We start from the raw sequence: 8,559 nt of genomic DNA, 5'->3' as shown, positions 1-8,559 counted from the left end.
CCTACATCATAATCACGTCTCTCAAAAGACTGGGCCATTCATACATGAGTGGTCATCCTTTGACCACACCTTAGCCCTTAGGATGTCTGGAGATGTGAGGAACACCCTTCCCTAATGTCCCTTATTCTGTTCCCACCAAATCCCTCTCCATCCATGGCCATGCTCATTAATATTGCCATTGGGTCAAGGCTTAAAGGCCCAACCATTAAGTCCCACTAACTTCTAGGACTTCCTCACCATGTGACCACATTCTTCGTCATTACACTAAAGGATTATTCCTTTTCCTTTCTATAGTCTGGGATTTTGGGAAGACATTTTGAAACACCATAACTCTACACGAACCTTGTGGGTACTCTCCCCACCTCTTGCCCTTAGATGCCCTAACCATGTGGCTAGAATGAGGTTTTGATGAGCCATGTGATATCCAAGTAGGTAGTGCCATCCACATTTGGATTGGGAGCATCGACCATTCAATCTCCTAAGGGAGTTAAAGTTAACTTTTAAACACTTTACCAAACTACCCTGTTTATGTGTCTGTATTCACTCTAGCCTTGGACTTTTTAATGGTTATATCATCACCCAACACATGGGTATAACCTTCTTTGGTCACACTAGCATTTTCTAGCTAAACTAGCTCCATTGGAGTCCTCCTCTTACTATATTTTTGGAGCTCACCAAACCCCCTAGGGTCTAAGAGATGATCGCTATGGCTTTCACCCTCGAACTTGGACTCAAACTCAAACTCGAATTCTGTCTTGGGCTCAGTCTCAGACTCGGTCTCGGTCTTAGTTTCGGCCTCGACCTCAACCTTGGACTCCATCTCGAGTCTTGACCTCAGACTCTATCTTGGGTCTTGACCTTTGACTCCATCTCGGTCTCCGTCTCGAACTTGATCTTAGACTTCAACTTAGGTCCATCTCAAACTCCATTTCAAGTCCATTTTGGACTCCATTTTAGCTCCATCTTGGACACCATCTCGGGTCCATCTTGGACTCCATCTTGAGTCTATATCGGACTCCATCTCAGACTCCATCTTGGGTCCATCTCAAGTTTATATCAAACTCCATCTCAAACTCCTTCTTGGACTCTTTTTTGGACTCATTCCTAACACTTCCATACATCATGACATTTGCCATGTGTCAATCCTTCTTGTGTCCCTTTTTAGAAATTCATTCACTAAATGTTTTGTGTTCAATTCTCGAGCACTTTGTTTGGAATTCCACTCCCACTCTCAACTTTCCAAGTTGGAGTCTTTGGTTCAAACATATTACACTTATTGGACTTCCACTTCGACCACCACCATGTGGCACCCTTTTGGCTCCACTTTGGGGCTTACGGATTTGTGTCTCACATTTGCATAGTCTAAGATATGCTGGTGAATTTGAGGCCAAAAGTAGCTATGGTGCAAAGATGTCCGTCAAGAAGGCAAAACTCCTGCACTCGAATCTTCAATGCCTTTTGTTGCGCTTGTAAGGAATCTGTTGGGAACTTGCCTGAATCCAAGTACACTATAATGTACTATAATGCTACTAGGACCACAAAAGAGGTAGCCTTAGCAACCAGGAACTCATTCAAATCCATCATACAGATTTGCATGTGAAAAGTTGGCTGGAACTCTTAGATGGTTACAATCCAAGATAAAGTACAAACTGGCTGTTGTAAAAGAAACGTTAGCACATTAAAACAGACAAGGAAATAGATACGGGCCAATCTAGTGCCATTTCATATTTAGTAAATTTTCATAGAGTGTAAGAAGGGAACATACCAAGACTTAGTTTCTTTCAATCACTCCTTCATAGAACAATATTAGCAGCAGTATGCTGGTACCTCAAACAAGAATAAGAACTTTGGGAATAAACAAGGTGATTGAAAACAAAGGGTGGAAGAAAAATTCCACCCTAGAGGCTCATAAACAATAGTTAATATAGGTGGTGGTTAGCGACCACTAGCAGCTTCTTTTAGTCCTAGATCCTTTGTTTTTCTTCTTGGTGGATACAAATAACAACAATTTATGAAACCTGGTCCTAGCAGAATAGATAGTGTGGGTCATTGTTTCCATTGTGGAGAGGTAGGACATAAGTCCTCAGAATGTCCTAACAAGCATAAGACAAAATCTTGTGTTAATGTTATGAGGGAAGATAGTGGTGGTGAAGCTGAAGGGGTTGACGAGTTGGTCAATGCAGACTATGAGGAAGAGGAGGTGAATTACTTTTGTTACTTTCCTTAAATTTTTCTTGCAGTTAATGCAAACACTGATCCATTGATGTATCTAGTAGGCTTTGTCCACGGACACTGAATCCAAGTAATGATTGACATAGGAGCTATGTATAGCGTGACATCTAAAGACTTAGTAGAGTTGTTAGGATTAAAAACAGATATTACCCATACAGTTTTGGACTTAGAAATGTTGAAGATACCAGATTTTCAAATGGTGTTTGGTATAGATTTCTTCAACAAGTATATCAAAGGGACTGTATGTAAAAAGTACTTTGGCTTAAACTCTTTATGCAATTTGATTTGCAGTTCGGGTATCATCAGATACAGGTGGCACATTAAGATGTGGAAAAGACAGCCTTTAAGACTCAATACAGATCCTATGAATTCCTTGTCATGCCGTTTGGGTTATATAATGCTCTAACAACATTCAACGCAATAATGGATAGAATATTCAGAGATTATTTGGACGCATTTGTTATCCTATATATTGACAATGTTCTAGTCTTTAATGAAACCTTGGAGGATCATTTGAAACAATTGGAACTGGTGTTTTAGAAGTTGCATGAACACAAACTATATGCTAAAGAAAGTATATGTGCTTTTGTACAATTTCACATGAACTTTCTTGGACATATAGTTGGTGGTGGTGTAATTGAAGTGGATCAAAAGAAGGTGAAAATGATGAAGTCCTAAGAATTCCCAACCACTATATTAGTTTTTCGTTCCTTTCTTGGTTTGACGGGATACTATTGCAAGTTTTTTCACAATTTTGCAAGAATTGCTCTTTCATTGACTGAGTTAACAAAGAGTAGTATACTGTTTTATTAAACACTAACTTGTCAGTGTGTTTTTGTATGGTTAAAGGAGATCTTGACTATAGTTCTTATTCTCAAGATCCCAAATCTTGATAAACACTTCGAAGTGCATTGTGATGCATCTGGTTATGCTATAGGTGCCATGTTGCAGCAATATTATGATAATGCAGTTGGTGTTACACTAAGACAATACAATTGTCCTATTGCATTTTATTTCAAGAAATTGGATGAGACCTAATGAAAATAGCCAATGTACAAGAAAGAGACATTTGCTATAGTGTTGGCATTGGAACACTAGAGACACTATTTGGGTGGACATACCAAGGTTTATATGGATAATAACACATTGAGCTACTTTGCTACATAGCCAAAGTTTATGCCGAAGTAGACACGTTGGCAAGAAAAGCTTGCTAGATTTGATATTGAAATCATCTATAAACCTGGTAAAAACAATATTGTTCCAGATGCATTGAGTTGTCAGGCTTAGTTCTAAGAAATGTCGGCAATCAATTCAGACTAGTTGGAAGATATTCAAGCTTTATATGGAAGTGATCCATTGGAGAAGGCAATCTTGCACCATGCAAATTTGGTGAAGTAAAACTTAGTAGCGAAGCAATGAAAGTTGCTAGTCATGCCAATGTAAAGCTTCACTTCTTAGTTCAAGATGGGCTTATTTTCTATAAGCAAGAAAGATTGTATCTTCTTTCCAAGGATTTGTGACAACTATTTCTACAGGAACATCATGATGTTTCAGTAGCGGGACATGGTGGAAAACGAAAAACTCTTACTTCATTGAAAAAGGGTTTTTTTTTGTCTAGTATAGAAGGTAATAGATTATGCTTATTCTTACATAGCAATGTAAGCGCAAAACTAAGAAGCAGGCTGGGAAGTTTTAATGCATTCCAGCACCGACATGGCCATTTTAGAGTGTGATACTTGACTTTATCACTTGCTTGCTGAACTCTAAGGGTTATGATACTTTGATGGTGGTTGTGGATTGGTTGTTGAAGATTGCACACTTCATTCCAACTATAGAAATAGTGAATGTGAAGTAAGTAGCAAAGTTTTTTTCCATGAAGTAGTGTGGGTTTGTGGTCTTCCCGAAGAGATGATCTCAAATAGAGATTTGAGATTGATGGGGAAGTTTTGGGGCACAATCTCAGTTGCTCAACACCAAGTTGAAGTTTAGTATAGCTTATCATCCTCAAACCGATGGGTAGATTGAACGTGTGAATGCTCAAGTTGAGGATTATCTGGTGTGGTTATTTTCTAGAAATTTATATATTAAGGGATCTTTGTCTTGGAAGCTGATACCAAAATATAGTTTTAAAATGAATTGGTGATATATCCTATTAGTTGGATCTTCCTATGGAAATATCAAATATTTATAATGTATTTCATACCAATTTATTGGCTCCTTACATTATAGATGTTGCATGTCAAGAGGAGATTTGTCTGCCACCAGAAGTTGTGGGGTGGTGAATCTAAATACGAAGTTGAAAACATCTTATCATGTCACCAGAAACACAATGGTCAATATTTAGTCAAATGGAAAGGTTATCTATTATGATCCGGTGCAAAAAGACAAAGATCTAGTTGCTCTAGACTATGCTACGCCACCTCTTGAGGTTCCTCACCACCCAACCACCCCCGAGCTACCTCAAAAGCTCCACTGTGCCGCCGCTCCACTGTGAGCCCTAGGGTAGGTTAAATCCCTTACCCTAACGTGCCTTAATATACCCTTAAGCCTCCCTTTGACCGACGTTGACCACGTAGTCAAAGCTGGCACTTAACAATTCTTCCCCCCCAACAAAGTCCTTGTCCCAAGGATGAATTGTACTGGTGATCACCCTTTCTGGGGAATCCTGCTCAAGCTCCTGGTCCATCTTCCACAACCATACATCAAGAAGGCATTGGGCCCATCACTCCGAGATAGTACACCTTTCAACTGGCTGACATAAAATACCGGATGAATTTTCACCCCAACTGGCAGCCGCACCTGATAAGCCGCTTTACCAATGCGCTCTAGCACTTCATATGGACCAGCATATCAATGGGAAAGTTTATCACTCTTCCCTGTCCGTAAAGGCACCAAGGTGTTCCGCCACTCACTTAATGGAAAGATCACTCGCACAAAGATGAGATCACCCACCTTATATTCCCGGAATTGGCGATGCTCATTGGCAAACTTCTCCGCTCTATCCTGAGCTGCTTGCAAATTCTGTTTGCACACCACCAGAATCTCATCAAGTTTTGTGGCCAGATCAGTTGCCTCGGAATCAAGCTTATCTTGAACGTCCTTACTCAAATGCAATCCCAACTCCACCGTTGTTCGAGGATGCCTTTCAAACATGGCAAAGTAAGGACTTAGCTTGGTTCCACTGTGTTGGCTATTGTTGTAAGAAAATTGCACCAACGGAAGATATAGATCCCACTGCCCTTGCCTTTGACCAATGCTACAACATAGCATATCCTCCACCACCTGATTCACACGCTCAGTTTGCCCATCCGTCTGAGGATGATCTCCACTCGAAAGTTTCAAAGTCACTTGCATAGCCTTTGCAAAGCTTTTCCAAAATCCACTGGTGAACTTTGAATCTCGATCACTAATGATGTCCTCCGGCAAACCAAAATCAGGAAAAACCTTCTCCAAATAAACCGCAGCCAAGTCTGAGGCAGTGACAGTCTTCCGAAGAGCTAACAACCGCACATACTTCGTCAACCGATCCACTATGACCCATACTTGCTCCTTTTGCCTCTGTGTTTGTGGCAAACAAGTGATAAAGTCCATAGAGATACTACACCAACGGCTCTGAAGAATAGGTAAAGGTTGCAAAAGTCCCCCCGGCTTCTCCTGTGGCACCTTAACCCGCTGACAAAACTCGCATGATTTACAATACTTGAGGATACCAGCCTTCATATTCCTCCAATAAAAGTTGCGCTTAATCAACTCATATGTCTTCTTCCCCCCAAAATGACCAGCCTCTGGACAATCATGATAGTGGAATAAAACTTGAGTAATTAACGCATCCACCTGTGGCAAATATACACGACCATTGTAGTAGAGAATCCCATCCACCAATGAGAAAGGGGCTTCCATCTGGGCTCGCAAAGAGGCCACCTCAGCATCCTGAGCCTGAGCATGCTCAACCAACTACCCAAACTCGCTGACCACCTTACTCAAATGATAACAAAATCGTGTTCGTAACGTCGTCACATGACGAACACAAGATAAAGCATCCGCCACCACATTTGATTTTCCCAGACGATGCTCAATAGGAAACTCCCCAAACTCCATGAGTTTGACCATCCAACGAGCTTGCCTAGTGTTCAACTCCTTCTGTGTGAAGAGATACACAAGTGGTTTGTGATCTGTCAACACCACAAACACTGCACCATAAAGATAGTGCCGCCACGTCCGTAAAGCATGAACAATAGAGAGTAACTCTTGCTCATATGTGGAATAGCATTGCTCGGCGGAATTCAAAGTTCGACTCTCATATACAATAGGCTGTCCCTCTTGCATGAGAACTCCTCCCAGTGCATAACCACTCGCATCGCATGTCACCTCGTAAGGTTTCGATGGATCAGCAATGCAAAGCACTGGAGCCTCGCTCAACAATCGTTTCAGCGCCACAAAACTCTCCTCTTGTGGCGTCTTCCACTCGAATGGCACATTCTTGTGTAACATCCGCGTCAAAGGAATAGCCACCTCTGCAAACTTATGCTGGAAACGTCGGTAGTAACTAGCCATACCAAGAAAACTGCGCAACTCGGCCACTGTAGTCAGTGTAGGCCAGTTTTCCACTACAGCCACCTTCCTTGGATCTGTCTTGACACCCTTAAATGTCACAATATGGCCTAAATATTCCACTTCCGACTTTGCAAATTCACATTTGCTCTTCTTCGCATAAAGTTTGTTGTTTCAAAGTAACAAAAGAACCTTGCGCAAATGCACCCTATGCTCCTCCATATTCTTGCTAAAAACAAGAATATTGTCCAAGAAAATCTCCACAAACTCATGAAGATAACGCCCAAATACCTCCATCATCAACCGAGTAAATGTGGCTGGTGCATTCGTCAAACCAAACGGCATAACTGTAAACTCAAAATGTCCGAAGTTTGTGTTGAATGCCGTCTTGGAGATAGATGCATCATCCATTGCAATCTGATGATATCCACTCCTCAGATCAATCTTGGTAAACACTCGTGTTTCACCAAGCTTGTCTAGGATATCATCCACACATGGCATCGGCATCTTATCCTTCACTGTCTTCTTGTTCAAAGCGCAGTAGTCAATACACATTCACATTGAACCGTCCTTTTTTTTCACAAACAAGACCGGAGCACCAAACGGAGACTTACTTGGCTGAATAAATCCAAACTCAAGTAACTCCTTGACTTGTCGTTGAACTTCTTGCTCCTCCACATAACTTAACTGAAATGGACATCGGTAAATTGGCCGCATCCCCGGCTCCAATGTAATCCCATGCTCCACACCTCGTAATGGAGGCAATCCATGAGGAAGTTCAGATGGAAAAACATCAGAAAACTCATCAAGTACATCCCGTATTGTTGCTTCTCCCCCACACGTGCCTTGGTCCCCCAAGTCACGAACAAACAGCAAGTAACTTGAAAGTGTTTTTCCATTACGACAAGCCCGCTTCAAAGATGTAGCAGAGAGCATAACAACTGGTGGTTGAACGCCCTCACCAAACCACACATCTTTAACGCCACCATACTCCAGCGAGATATGCTTAATGCTCCACTTTATCTCTGGATCCACCTTCACCAACCATGGCATCCCAAGAATGAGATCCACACGATGGATATCCGCGAGATAAAAAGCCTCCACAATGCCAACCAACACTTCCAGCCTCTCGACACAAGTATCAAAATGCTGAGCAGAGGTAGTTGCACCTTCCACTGTGTATGGAAGAACTCCACGTGTGTTCAGGTGATGCTCCGCAACAAACTTTGCCGAAACAAAGTTGTCATCGCTCCCACTATCTAGTAAAATCCGCACTGGATCGCCACGGAACACGCCCTCCAGCATTAAAGCTGATTCACGCGTATCCTCGAGCTCCATCTTGTTCCACACACAGTTGAGTTGACGAGCAACAATCAAAAGTCTCTTCCTCCGACCGGAATGGTCGTTCTCGTCATCCTCACACTGTAAAGCTTGCAACTTTTTAGTATCTGACTTACCGTGAGAAGATGATTGGCCATTCTTCTTGTCCTACTGCTTGTTCTTCAACTGCAGACAATCAGCCTTGTAGTGTCCAAGTTCGCCGCAATGATGACAACCCTGTCTATAATTCTTCACAAAGAACTTCTGCTTCTTGGACCCCTTTGCATTTGAAGTAGTCACCACCGACTTCAACTTGTGATGCTTGTTCCCATCCTTGTGTCCACGGCGATCATCACAATGATTCTCGACAGAAGGACTCCGCGAACGCTTGCAAGACTTGTGCTTGTCATTGTCAAGTCGACGAGCCGCATCAAAGAGCTCCTCCAAACTCTTTGT

The sequence above is a fragment of the Selaginella moellendorffii genome, unplaced genomic scaffold (genome assembly GCF_000143415.4).
Source record: "Selaginella moellendorffii unplaced genomic scaffold, v1.0 SELMOscaffold_40, whole genome shotgun sequence".
NCBI lineage: Eukaryota > Viridiplantae > Streptophyta > Lycopodiopsida > Selaginellales > Selaginellaceae > Selaginella > Selaginella moellendorffii.
This window is presented reverse-complemented; position numbering follows the sequence as displayed.